Below are 14,876 nucleotides of genomic sequence, written 5' to 3'. Positions count from 1 at the left end.
ATAGAATGCTGTCACACAGATGTTATGAGAGCTAAACTTAATATCTAAAACTTTGAGGTAGTCATTTCTTTTAAATACCCACATTTGTATTGAAACTTGTTATTTCTCACAATCTAAGAAAGATTGTAACAGATCCATTGTACTATATAGGTTAGACATTACCAAATTCATTACCTATCTGAATAATAATTGTTAGCCTTCCTCCCTATTATCTGTCTGATTTCTTTACCAGCCTTTTTTCCTTTTCTGACTTTGTGTTCATAATGAGAAATGTTAGCAATAATAGCTTTAATAATGGCAACACTGTCTTGAATTTTTATAGCACATTTCCTCTGAGAGGTTTAAAGTGATTCAGATGAATTTCCTAGTTTTCACTGGCAACTTTCCAATGAGTTAGCACATCAGAATGAATGCAGCCTCAGCTTCACAGCTATCCCTGTTGTCCTCTTCATGACTGCTTGTATTTTATACAAACCTACTCTTTTTCTCACCCTGTCTCCAGAGTCACAGGAGCCTATTATTATTCTCTTAAGTATGGGTGGGATTGTGTATGTGTGTGTGTGTTGCTTTCCACACCTCTCTCCTCCTGCCCCATGCACATCTGGGGGGTTAGCAATGCTCTGGAGTAAAGAATATAAAATAGAAATGAAATGCAAGGAGCTTAACAGAAGAGCCAATTCTGTTTATCAGAAATGTGACTACTTTAACCTTAACTCATGGCAAATGGCAATTTTCACATCTAGGCAAGAATAAGAAAGACTAGGATTCACTAAAACCTAATATAAAATATTCAGTTTTAGAATGAGTTGGATAAGAACACTGAAGCAGGCATTAAAGGCTGGGAGATGCAGGATAACACTTGTTGCATGCTAAGGGCATTTGATTAAATAACATCTCAGTGTTTTTTTGTTAATAGCTAGTCACTGGTGTCAGTGCTGAACGTGCGTTTATGAGTCTTGGGGATCACAGTGAGTCCCCTACATAGGAACATTCAAGTTGCGAACTTTCGAAGATGTGAACATGCTACTACCCAGACATCACTGGATTGTTTTTTCAAGAGGGTAGATAGAATTGAATCTAGCAAGGAACCAGAACCCATGCCATCAATGTCAGGCATGAGTGAAATTGCAGCTTGCCCTCCGTCTCCTATTGCTGACGATCCTTCAGCTCTACCATCTCCCACCTCCTCTCCCTCCTCCAGTCAGTAACTCTTCTTGCCTGTATGCCAGCTGTTGTACTGTACTACTGTACTTTCCAAGGTACTGTACTGTAAGATTAAAAATGTTTTCTTTATTTTTTGTGTTTGTTTGTTTTTTATGTATTATTTGTGTGAAAAGTATTATAAACCTTTATAGTACAGTACTATATAGCTGATTGTATTAGCTGGGTACCTAGCCTAACTTTGTTGGGCTTATGAACAAATTTTGGAATGGAACTCGTTTGTATGTAGGGACTTACTGTATATTGCAGTAATATAGACTGAGAGAAAGAAGAGGAATTCTTGGACACAGACATTAATTTTCTTTCTCGTTATCTTTATTCTAATAATGATTTTTAGTTCTTACATTTAAAGACATATGTAAAAGTAAAAGAGAATCTCAATTCAACCATATTTTTACATCTCAAAATCTTAAATGCATACTGGAAAAACAGTACACAAAATAATATAAAATCATGAAAATAGTTATATTTTAGTCAATCTTTTGAAAAATTTGTAATATGATTAAGAAATGGCATTAAAGTAATTTATATTATGAAAAGGGTAAATATTAAAATATCTATATTTAATTCACTTATAAAATGTTCAATAGTTTTGAATGCTGTTCTACAGTGAAAGTTGGATATCATTTTCCTATGATGCTTTAGTAGCTACTCATTCTTCACTTTTATAACAAGCTTTTTATTTTCATATCATACTATAGTTTTTTGTAGTTAAGGTATATATTAGAACATTATAAAATGCTGAACATTTAGGTTACTCTATAGATTTGTACAAATATATATTTTTAAAATTACATATAATAATTATAATGTGTTATTAAGCACAATGTTATGTATTATAATGTTCATATATTTTTCTAGAGAATAAAGCTCTGGAATCAATGAAAAACATGTGACATATATCCCCTCAAATTCTAAAATTAATTGAAATATTCTAACTTATTTAAATACACAAACCAATTAGACCCTTATGGAGAACCACTTTGTTTTGACTGGTGATGTTAATTCGTTTGTTACATCTCTCTGATAACGCCTCAATTCAACCTATGTGATGGTGAGTCTGTTATGTCAACTTGGCTAGGCTGTGGTCCTCAGTTGTTCAATCAAACACTAATTTAGGTGTTGTTGTGAAGGTATTTTGTAGATGTGATGAACATTCATAATCAATTGAATTTAAGTAGGGAGGATTATCCTAGGTAATCAAGGTGGTCTGCTGTAATCAACTGAAAGACCTTAAGAGTAGTACTGAGATTTTCTGGAAAGAGAAGAAATACTGCTTGTGTGTAGCATCTTTAACTTATGCCTTACTTTCTAGCCTCTTCTTCCTAACAGTATGCCTTATAGATTTCACACTTGCCTAGTCAGCCCCCAAAATTCCATAAAGCAATTTTTTTACAATAAATTCATCAGTGTATATCCCCTACTTGTTTTGTTTTTCTGGTTGAACTCTGACTGATACAACCTATTGGTCAAGTTTGACCTCCAACTGCCTTTTTTTTTTAACAGTTTCACGCAAACCATCTTTTAGAAATCACTATAAAGAATTACTGAGTTGTTGGTGAGTGAATTACAAGAGCAACCTCATCATTTTAATATAAAGTCTCCATAAATTGTCCTTGGTTTATACCAACATTTACTTCATGTGCCATTGCAGCTTGCAGTCTGTTTTGCCACATTCCTCTTTCTATCTATTGACCAAGATGGCCTTAATATTCCCCTCAGCTTGACTAAACTTTAGCCAGGTTTCTTCCTATCAGCTCTTGACCTCCCTTTTGTTAGAACTCTTTAGAAAACTTGCAACTGTAAATTATTTCTTTGCTCCTTTAAGATGTAACTCTTCTCCTAGTCTTTTGCCAGTTTTAGAACCCAGGAGTATCTTTCTCAAGGAGCAACCATTCTGAAAAGTAATCATCAACGCTAGATAGAACCTCTCTCTCCAAGTCTATGTGGGAGGTAGGAGCTTAATTTCTAGAATCAGTTAGCACATACAGTTGGCCTAATCACATTGACAACCTCCCCACAAACGTCCTCCAGTACTTTTCCACTAGCTCACCCCACTTTTGTTTTAGAGGAGTAGATTTCAGTCTGTCTCTCCCCTTTGCCATAGTCTTGACCTCTACTGCAATACACTTGAAAAAAGTCTTCCTTGTCTGTTTAACTACATCCAGTGCAATTTTTCTTTGACACTGTGTAGGATGAGATTAGAGTATGCATTTTTCAGTTATTTGATTATTTGGGGAAGTATAAATTCATTTAAATAGAAGTTTGTGTGTGATTATATTGACTTTGGCATAAATATTGATATTTCAACAATATGTACTATTTATCAAAATATATTTTAGGAATTGTACACAATATTTTGTATGTATGAAAACTACAGATTATTACAAGATACCTATTTTAAATTAGTGAAGGTCAGAAGTAGTTTGTGTAATGCTATCACTACTGTGAAAGTTAGGGTAAATATTGACTTGCTAATTATCACCATCATTTCCTTCTGGGCTTTTTAGCACTCTTTTGTTTTCTCTTCCCTCTCAAACCCTGTCTGGAAGACTAGGAACAAAAAAACAGTGGCCATCAGTATTTTTGTGACTTCACACAGAGTTTTTGTTGCTATCTCAAACAGAAAACATTTGACTGCAAAATTCTAATCTGAGTCTAATTGCTCATCTTTTGAAAACAGAACTTAAAGTAGAAATTGTGAAAAACCGTAGAGAGAGGTTCTGTTTGGATTTTCTGTTTGAGAAACTACTAAAAAACTTTCCATCTTTCTTCAGTCTCCTTAGAATATAATCATTTCCCTGAAATCACAAGGCTTTCTAGTTTGTGACCATTACTGATTATTGAGTTAACCAAACCAAGGTGGCCACTGATCCATATAGTAAGAGTTCAAGGGAATTGTGTGGAGGACAACTCCAGCTCAAAACCTGTATTTTAGAGGCAAAGCATGCCAAACATAAGCAAATAGCTTCTATATGTTCATCTGAAATTTTAAGAGCACTGTCTTCTTGAAGCAAGGTGGACATTGTTATTACGGACATTGTTTATGTTGGAACTTAACAAATAATAACTCTCAAGAATTATCTATGTTTAAGAATTTTCATACATAGGCGGTTCTTTTGAATACTTCATGGAAAAGGAAATTATCAACAATTTCCTTATGGGGCAAATATCTTTTGAAACTATTTTTCATGAAATATTGTAATCTTATTCAACTATGATTCTAAGAAAGTAAATGACAGAGTACTCTGTTTAGAATCCCCCAAAGGGAGTTAACATAAATATTTCCCCATATCTAACAATAGAGCCTTAACATTAAAAAAAAAAAATACTGTATAATAGCATGCTGGCATTCATGCCTAATAAAGAGACATTCAGGTGTTCCCATTAAAGATATCCAAAAGCAGAAATCCTATGTTTGTTCTGAGTTAAAATGAGTTATAATTTATTATGAGGATCTCTGCTTTTCATTAATTAAAAGTTTAATCTGTAGTTATATCAAAATAAATGACATATCACTTTCAAAATATCTAATAGTATGTTTGCAGGAGGTATATGTAAAAGTGGGTAGAAAAATTTTTAAATATTAACCAAAAGTTGGACTAGGAAAATGTCTGACTATCTAAGCATTTAATGTAAAAACACCAAGATATAAAAAAATATAACTAGAGAAACAAAGAGAGAAAGACCTGTAATTTAGTTTAAGAAGCAAACATTTATTAAACCAAGATAATATTGTGAATGCTCTGTCTTAGTTCAAACTGTTTTATACCATAGACTGGGTGGCTTATAAACAACAGAAATTTATTTCTTATAGTTCTGAAGGCTGGAAGTTGGAGATCAGGGTGCCAGTAAGGTCGGGTTCTGGTAAGACCCTTTTCCAGGTTGCAGACAGCCAACCTCTCATTGTATTTTCACATGGCGAAGGGTCTAGAAAGCTCACTAGGGCCCCTTTATAAGGGCACTAATCCCATTCCTGAGGGCTCTACCCTCAGACCTAATTACTTCCCAAAGGCCTCACCTTGAATACTATCACACTGGGGGTTAGATTTCAACAAATGAATTTTGCTGGTGGTGGGGGACACATATCCCAGCCATTGCATAATCCACTTCTGGACAAACTACTTTTTGAAGAATGTCTGTAGAATAAAATTCTCCTTACTTAATATCCTTCCTTAATTGACTTCTTTTTATACATTGCACTATAACTGTATCTACAGAGTCCCTGACTTCAGTGTTTTGGTTAAGACCCTTGTGCCAGTTAAAGTCATCAACAGTAAAAAAAAAAAAAAAAAAAAAAAAAAAAAGTCAAAGGTGAGAAAACCTTCAGTTACTTTACTGCCTATTCAGCAATATTCACTTTAAAAATATTTGACATTTAGTTTATTCATTTGTTCATTTACCCATTTAACAATATTTTTTTAATTGTACTTTACACCAAACCTTGGGCTAGGCATTCAGCAGTGATCAAGAGAAACACAGTTACGTACCTCATTTAGTAGAACTTTAGTGGAAGAGATAGAATTTAAATAAAGAACAACACACATAACTATATGATAATGATTGAGTTATCATTCATTCATTCATTGAGTTATCAAGTACTATGAAGGAAAAAACACAGGAATTGTATTTATAGAGCTATTGTTTCCTTTTTCTTAAAAATTTTCTGATAGGGTAGTTCCTCCTGTCTCTTACGGCCAGCTCCAGCCAATAAGGTAGCAGAATGGGTGCCTGGACTGTGAGTGTACAGAGATGAGAGTCTCTTGAAATACCTCCTTTAACTTGAGAGGGAGATTGATTAGGGGTCCTGGTGCAGAGGCAGCTTGGATGATCGTGCTCATTGTCACTAGTGTAGCCAGGGCAGAGATGATACAGTCCTCCTCTGTTGGCACTCCTGCAGCCTGGATCCTTGTGGGCTCTTACAAAAGCAAATGAAGATTGGTAAACTTATAGCAAAGTTAAAGGTTAAGATGGACTTAAACTAAAAATTAAAACTAAGTAGAAAGTTGAGAACTATCTTATATATAAAATTTAAAAGAAGGAAGACTAAAAGACCCAGTAAAAAGTATGGAAGTAAAGAAAGTTAACTAGATGAGGTAAAAAATAAGCTACATAAATGCCAAAATTAGTAGAAAAGTGAAAGAAAAAATTAGAAAATTGGGGAAATGCACTTTAAAAAATATTTTAATAAAACAGGTAATATTAATATACATGATAATATTTTAATGTTAAGCCTCTGTTAATAGAAAATTTTAAAGTACTATACCATTAAATAAAGCTAAGGCCCACAATATTAAGCGCTAACCAAAAAAATATGGGGAAAATAGGAACAGGCTACATAGAAGTTATTTTAGGTAAAAGTGTGTCTGTGGTGGAGTCAGGGTGTTGAGGACAAGGAGGGCAGAACCAGAAATGGGGCCTCTGACAAGGCAGTGGCTGTATCCAGAGCATTTGTTTGGTTTTTTAAATCTATTTTCCTGGACAAAGTTACAGGGACCATGAACAGCCCATTGTTCCTTTTTCTTCCAGAACATTCCCAGCGAATCTTGCCTCTTGGAGTCTGTATGGAGAAAGACTGATGCTACAGTTGTTTCGTGCTGAGTTGATAGGGTCCTGTAGTCGCTGGAGAAATAGCCAAATTATTTCCATTTGTATGTAAATGTAATGAATCTATAATGAGAACTAAGCCCCAGATATGTAGCATTTTACTTAATGTTATAGAATGTTTGCCACATAATAAGGACATTTATAAACCACACAGAAAATTAAAGAGTATTTTCACTATGGGAAGAATCTCTAAAGTATTTGGGCAGTTGTCTTCCTGTAATTCCTAAGTTTGATGAACACTATCATCAGCAAGTTTACATATAATCTCCTGAGTATGCTATTGCTCTGCATTTATGAGTTCCTTCAAAGACACTCTCAAAACTTTTCCAAAGTTGCTTAATTTCAAAATGCTAAAAAGCAAATCCCTGATATGCCAACAACAGTGTCGATACTAATGAAATGTTTTTGTTGGTTTTTGCCAAAATGCTTAGGTAACCCTTAATGTCTGCCTCAGGCTTGCAGGAAAATGCAGTTTTTTAAGAGCCTTATTGGGCTCCCAACAAGGCAAACCGTTTCTTTCTAGAGTGCTGAGAGAACTATATTAGCAGTGAGAGGGAGTGTGTGGCCTAGTAGGTGTTGTAGGACTGATTCCTGTAACAGACTTAGAGATGAAGACCTATAACTATGTTCAGGAAATTTTGGGGCAAGGGCCCTAGGAATAACACCTGTCATAGAGGGAGGGAAGCAAGGTGGACAGACAAGGATTTCGACGCAGCGGTGACAGTGGTCTCAGCCATCCTGCAGAGAGCTCTGACCTGGGAGTCCCTTCTGACCTCCCCATGGGGAAAAGTTTCTGTCTAGCACCACACAGGCAACCTTGACTGGCATGTGGAGGCACTGCAGTTAGCTTTGCCACTTTCAGTTACAAGGATACCCAGAAGCATAGTTTTCTCAATAATTGTTTAAATAAATTTTAAAAGGTCCTATTTTTTTTCTCCTTCAAAAAACAAATATTATGCCAATACATTGCTAAGTGCTAGAAATCTGTTATGGCATTTCAAATTCTGTTCTGATCTAATTCAATTCTGGTAAAACAAATTTTGACCTGCAGAACATTGATTTTTCTATCTGGTGATCTCTTAAAAAATTACTTGAAACTGGGTTGATATATCAACAGGAAGATTCTATTTCTTCTACCTTCTTTGGCATCATTGTCAGTGCACAGCGAGAGACTAGAGAGGCTATCTTTGGATTATCTGTGCTTTTCTATCTAATCTTGTTTGAGACACTTTTTTGTGAAAAAAAATGAGAGGAAAGGTGTGAAAAATGAAAATTTCTTGAGATACTTCAAAGATTTATAGCTCTTTTTTCTTTAAATATATTCTCCAGTAAACATTTTTTTCTGTTTCTATGTATAAGTATACATAATGTAAGCAATGAAAATATAAGATAATGATTTCATGCCAATTCCAGAGTTCATATTATAAATTAGTTTCAAATTTAAAAATACGTAAATGATGTTTTATAGTGTATGAGACTGACGTGGCGCCAGCTGCACCAAGAGGGCAGCTTTGATATTTTATAGTTTAGGAAGAATTTTACCCCTACAGTATTTTCAATTTTTACCTCATTAGTTTAGTAATGAGCAGGTGTCAGGTATGACGCTAGACCCAAGGACTAAAACTTTCCATCTTCAAAGGTCCTACAGGGTAGTGGGACAATGGATAAGAAAGAGAGATTTACAATATGGTGTGATAAGTGCCTGAGTACATTTATTTCCCAATTTTTCCCATATTATAAATGATGTGGAAAGAAAATAAGTGTGGCTTAGGAAAAAGACTGGATATTTTTGTCTGGTTCTAATCCTGATTTTCTTACTTTGCAGCAGATACAAATTTTGTTCATGGGTAAGGTGGGGATAACCACAATCAAATTAGATGGTCTATATACAACAATTTTTGAAGTGTAAACATTAGTATAGGTAAGTTGATATTAATGTCATAGGTGAAACCTTCAAAAACTGTAGTGAGAATTTAAGAATTTACACACATAGAAAACAAATATAATGCAAATTAGATATATGTTTATACAAATCAATTACAAAAATAGTGTTGTGCAACAGTTTTTGAACATTGACTTATAATTAATTGCAGTTTAAAGTACTCAACAAAATCTTGAAATCCATCAACAATCCTCAGGCCTGCTGAGTGTTTCTGAAATCTCCAGCAGTTTTGCTTAAATGAAATAGAAAGTTAAAAATGAAAGAGTGTTTATCTCCAAGAGTCAAGGTTAGCTAAGAATGCAATCTTAGCCTAATCCATTCGAGGTCACAAATTTGCACTATTATTCTCGATATGATAAAGAAGTCCAGGGTATTTCCTAATCTTTCAGTGTTGGTGGAAGAGGTAGTGTGGGGTGGATGTTCACTTCTGGGCTGAGACTATATAAGGTTGCCTACTTCCTCCTTGGCTTAGCAAAATGTTTTTTCCTAAGGTATAGATCCACCAGCTCCTCATGATTCTGGACTTCCTTACCTTCTCATTTGAGCTTGCTTCTGTCAGTTTATGCTACTTGGGACTGAATTTGTAATCCTGTAAGTGGTGTCTCAGTTTTTTGGCCCTACATCAGAGTCTCTGAAATATCAGCCATGAAGTGCCACTTTCTCATACTCATCCAGGATACTTAAGTCATACTGTGTTGGTAAATCCACTCTCATGCTTCATTTGGGGAAGGGGGATCATAGTGGGAGAAACCAGTTAGTTTATCCATTATAAACAAACTAACCAATACTAATGGTAATACTATAGATTATAGACAGATAAACCTTTTTACATATGTTATTTTATTTAATGCTCACTACAAATATAACACTATTACAAAATTCCCACTTTACAGAAAGTAAAACTGATACTTGTAGAGGTTAAAAATCATACCGCCAGTAATCTTAGGAGAATGTTTGTACATTTTTACATAAAGAATTTAATAAGCAGTACAATGTAAAGTTTCATTAGTGTACAAAAAGAAAGATTTACTGAAATGCCTGATTAAAAAAGAACATAAACCTTTATTAATATGATCTTTTATAATATGACAGAGAAATAAGTTTAGAGAGTCCCACTTTAGGTAGGCAAGAGAAGAGAGAAAGGTAAACTTTGTAGTTGGAGTTTATAATCAATCTGAAAACTATAAAGGGGGAAAAAATGAGCCAGGCTTTTTAGAGAAGCTTGTTGAAACTTTTTAGTAATAGAACTTGGTGCTGATGACAGCCTTTTTTTTTTTTTTTTTTTTTTTTGATATGTTTTTTTTTTTTTAAACATCTTTATTGGAGTATAATTGCTTTACAATGGTATGTTAGCTTCAGCTTCACAACAAAATGAATCAGTTATATACATACATATATTCCCATATCTCTTCCCGCTTGCGTCTCCCTCCCTCCCACCCTCCCTATCCCACCCCTCCAGGCGGTCACAAAGCACCGAGCTGATCTCCCTGTGCTATGCGGCTGCTTCCCACTAGCTATTTACCTTACGTTTGGTAGTGTATATATGTCCATGCCTCTTTATCGCTTTGTCACCGTTTACCCTTCCCCCTCCCCATAACCTCAAGTCCATTCCCTAGTAAGTCTGTGTCTTTATTCCTGTTTCACCCCTAGGTTTTTCATGACATTTTTTTTTTTAATTCCATATATATGTGTTAGCATACGGTATTTGTCTCTCTCTTTCTGACTTACTTCACTCTGTATGACAGACTCTAGGTCTATCCATCTCATTACAAATAGCTCAATTTCGTCTCTTTTTATGGCTGAGTAATATTCCATTGTATATATGTGCCACATCTTCTTTATCCATTCATCCGATGATGGACACTTAGGTTGTTTCCATCTCCGGGCTATTGTAAATAGAGCTGCAATGAACATTTTGGTACATGACTCTTTTTGAATTATGGTTTTCTCAGGGTATATGCCCAGTAGTGGGATTGCTGGGTCATATGGTAGTTCTATTTGTAGCTTTTTAAGGAACCTCCATACTGTTCTCCACAGTGGCTGTATCAATTTACATTCCCACCAACAGTGTAAGAGGGTTCCCTTTTCTCCACACCCTCTCCAGCATTTATTGTTTCTAGATTTTTTGATGATGGCCATTCTGACTGGTGTGAGATGATATCTCATTGTAGTTTTGATTTGCATTTCTCTCATGATTAGTGATGTTGAGCATTCTTTCATGTGTTTGTTGGCACTCTGTATATCTTCTTTGGAGAAATGTCTATTTAGGTCTTCTGCCCATTTTTGGATTGGGTTGTTTGTTTTTTTGTTATTAAGCTGCATGAGCTGCTTATAAATTTTGGAGATCAATCCTTTGTCAGTTGCTTCATTTGCAAATATTTTCTCCCATTCTGAGGGTTGTCTTTTGGTCTTCTTTATGGTTTCCTCTGCTGCGCAAAAGCTTTTAAGTTTCATTAGGTCCCATTTGTTTACTCTTGTTTTTATTTCCATTTCTCTAGGAGGTGGGTCAAAAAGAACCTTGCTGTGATTTATGTCATAGAGTGTTCTGCCTATGTTTTCCTCTAAGAGTTTGATAGTTTCTGGCCTTACATTTAGGTCTTTAATCCATTTTGAGCTTATTTTTGTGTATGGTGTTAGGGAGTGATCTAATTTCATACCTTTACATGTAGCTGTCCAGTTTTCCCAGCACCACTTATTGAATAGGCTGTCCTTTCTCCACTGTACATTTCTGCCTCCTTTGTCAAAGATAAGGTGACCATATGTGCGTGGGTTTATCTCTGGGCTTTCTATCCTGTTCCATTGATCTATCTTTCTGTTTTTATGCCAGTACCATACCGTCTTGATAACTGTAGCTTTGTAGTATAGTCTGAAGTCTGGGAGCCTGATTCCTCCAGTTCCTTCTTTCGTTCTCAAAATTGCTTTGGCTATTCGGGGTCTTTTGTGTTTCCATACAAATTGCAAAATTTTTTGTTCTAGTTCTGTGAAAAATGCCAGTGGTAGTTTGATAGGGATTGCATTGAATCTATAGATTGCTTTCGGTAGTAGAGTCATTTTCACAATGTTGATTCTTCCAATCCAAGAACATGGTATATCTCTCCATCTATTTGTATCGTCTTTAATTTCTTTCATCAGTGTCTTATAATTTTCTGCATACAGATCTTTTGTCTCCTTAGGTAGGTTTATTCCTAGATATTTTATTCTTTTTGTTGCAATGGTAAATGGGAGTGTTTTCTTGATTTCACTTTCAGATTTTTCATCATTAGTATATAGGAATGCCAGAGATTTCTGTGCATTAATTTTGTATCCTGCCACTTTACCAAATTCATTGATTAGCTCTAGTAGTTTTCTGGTAGCATCTTTAGGGTTCTCTATGTATAGGATCATGTCATCTGCAAACAGTGACAGCTTTACTTCTTCTTTTCCAATTTGGATTCCTTTTATTTCCTTTTCTTCTCTGATCGCTGTGGCTAAAACTTCCAAAACTATGTTGAATAAGAGTGGTGAGAGTGGGCAACCTTGTCTTGTTCCTGATCTTAGTGGAAATGCTTTCAGTTTTTCACCATTGAGGATGATGTTTGCTGTGGGCTTGTCATATATGGCCTTTATTATGTTGAGGAAAGTTCCCTCTATGCCTACTTTCTGCAGGGTTTTTATCATAAATGGGTGTTGAATTTTGTCAAAAGCTTTCTCTGCATCTATTGAGATGATAATATGGTTTTTCTCCTTCAGTTTGTTAATATGGTTTATCACATTGATAGATTTGCGTATATTGAAGAATCCTTGCATTCCTGGAATAAACCCCACTTGATCATGGTGTATGATCCTTTTAATGTGCTGTTGGATTCTGTTTGCTAGTATTTTGTTGAGGATTTTTGCATCTATGTTCATCAGTGATATTGGCCTGTAGTTTTCTTTCTTTGTGACATCCTTGTCTGGTTTTGGTATCAAGGTGATGGTGGCCTCGTAGAAGGAGTTTGGGAGTGTTCCTCCCTCTGCTATATTTTGGAAGAGTTTGAGAAGGATAGGTGTTAGCTCTTCTCTAAATGTTTGATAGAATTCGCCTGTGAAGCCATCTGGTCCTGGGCTTTTCTTTGTTGGAAGATTTTTAATCACAGTTTCAATTTCAGTGCTTGTGATTGGTCTGTTCATATTTTCTATTTCTTCCTGATTCAGTCTTGGCAGGTTGTGCATTTCCAAGAATTTGTCCATTTCTTCCAGATTGTCCATTTTATTGGCATAGAGTTGCTTGTAGTAATCTCTCATGATCTCTTTTATTTCTGCAGTGTCAGTTGTTACCTCTCCTTTTTCATTTCTAATTCTATTGATTTGAGTCGTCTCCCTTTTTTTCTTGATGAGTCTGGCTAGTGGTTTATCTATTTTGTTTATCTTCTCAAAGAACCAGCTTTTAGTTTTATTGATCTTTGCTATTGTTTCCTTCATTTCTTTTTCATTTATTTCTGATCTGATTTTTATGATTTCTTTCCTTCTGCTAGCTTTGGGGTTTTTTTGTTCTTCTTTCTCTAATTGCTTGAGGTGCAAGGTTAGGTTGTTTATTCGAGATGTTTCCTGCTTCTTAAGGTGGGCTTGTATTGCTATAAACTTCCCCCTTAGAACTGCTTTTGCTGCATCCCACAGGTTTTGCGTCGTTGTGTCTCCATTGTCGTTTGTTTCTAGGTATTTTTTGATTTCCTCTTTGATTTCTTCAGTGGTCACTTCATTATTAAGTAGTGTATTGTTTAGCCTCCATGTGTTTGTATTTTTTACAGATCTTTTCCTGTAATTGATATCTAGTCTCATGGCGTTGTGGTCAGAAAAGATACTTGATACAATTTCAATTTTCTTAAATTTACCAAGGCTTGATTTGTGACCCAAGATATGATCTATCCTGGAGAATGTTCCATGAGCACTTGAGAAAAATGTGTATTCTGTTGTTTTTGGATGGAATGTCCTATAAATATCAATTAACTCCATCTCGTTTAATGTATCATTTAAAGCTTGTGTTTCCTTATTTATTTTCATTTTGGATGATCTGTCCATTGGTGAAAGTGGGGTGTTAAAGTCCCCTACTATGAATGTGTTACTGTCGATTTCCCCTTTTATGGTTGTCAGTATTTGCCTTATGTATTGAGGTGCACCTAAGTTGGGTGCATAAATATTTACAATTGTTATATCTTCCTCTTGGATCGATCCCTTGATCATTATGTAGTGTCCTTCTTTGTCTCTTCTAATAGTCTTTGTTTTAAAGTCTATTTTGTCTGATATGAGAATTGCTACTCCAGCTTTCTTTTGGTTTCCATTTGCATGAAATACCTTTTTCCATCCCCTTACTTTCAGTCTGTATGTGTCTCTAGGTCTGAAGTGGGTCTCTTGTAGACAGCAAATATATGGGTCTTGTTTTTGTATCCATTCAGCCAATCTGTGTCTTTTGGTGGGAGCATTTAGTCCATTTACATTTAAGGTAATTATCGATATGTGTGTTCCTATTCCCATTTTCTTAATTGTTTTGGGTTCATTATTGTAGGTCCTTTCCTTCTTTTGTGTTTCTTGCCTAGAGAAGTTCCTTTAGCAGTTGTTGTAGAGCTGGTTTGGTGGTGCTGAACTCTCTCAGCTTTTGCTTGTCTGTAAAGGTTTTAATTTCTCCATCAAATCTGAATGAGATCCTTGCTGGGTAAAGTAATCTTGGTTGCAGGTTTTTCTCCTTCAACACTTTCAATATGTCCTGCCACTCCCTTCTGGCTTGCAGAGTTTCTGCTGAAAGATCAGCTGTTAACCTTATGGGGATTCCCTTGTGTGTTATTTGTTGTTTTTCCCTTGCTGCTTTTAATATGTTTTCTTTGTATTTAATTTTTGACAGTTTGATTAATATGTGTCTTGGCGTATTTCTCCTTGGATTTTTCCTGTATGGGACTCTCTGTGCTTCCTGGACTTGATTAACTATTTCTTTTCCCATATTAGGGAAGTTTTCAACTATAATCTCTTCAAATATTTTCTCAGTCCCTTTCTTTTTCTCTTCTTCTTCTGGAACCCCTATAATTCGAATGTTGGTGCGTTTAATGTTGTCCCAGAGGTCTCTGAGACTGTCCTCAGTTCTTTTCATTCTTTTTTC

Source organism: Lagenorhynchus albirostris, chromosome 8 (assembly GCF_949774975.1).
Source record: "Lagenorhynchus albirostris chromosome 8, mLagAlb1.1, whole genome shotgun sequence".
Lineage (NCBI taxonomy): Eukaryota > Metazoa > Chordata > Mammalia > Artiodactyla > Delphinidae > Lagenorhynchus > Lagenorhynchus albirostris.
Note: the sequence above shows the minus strand (reverse complement) of the source record.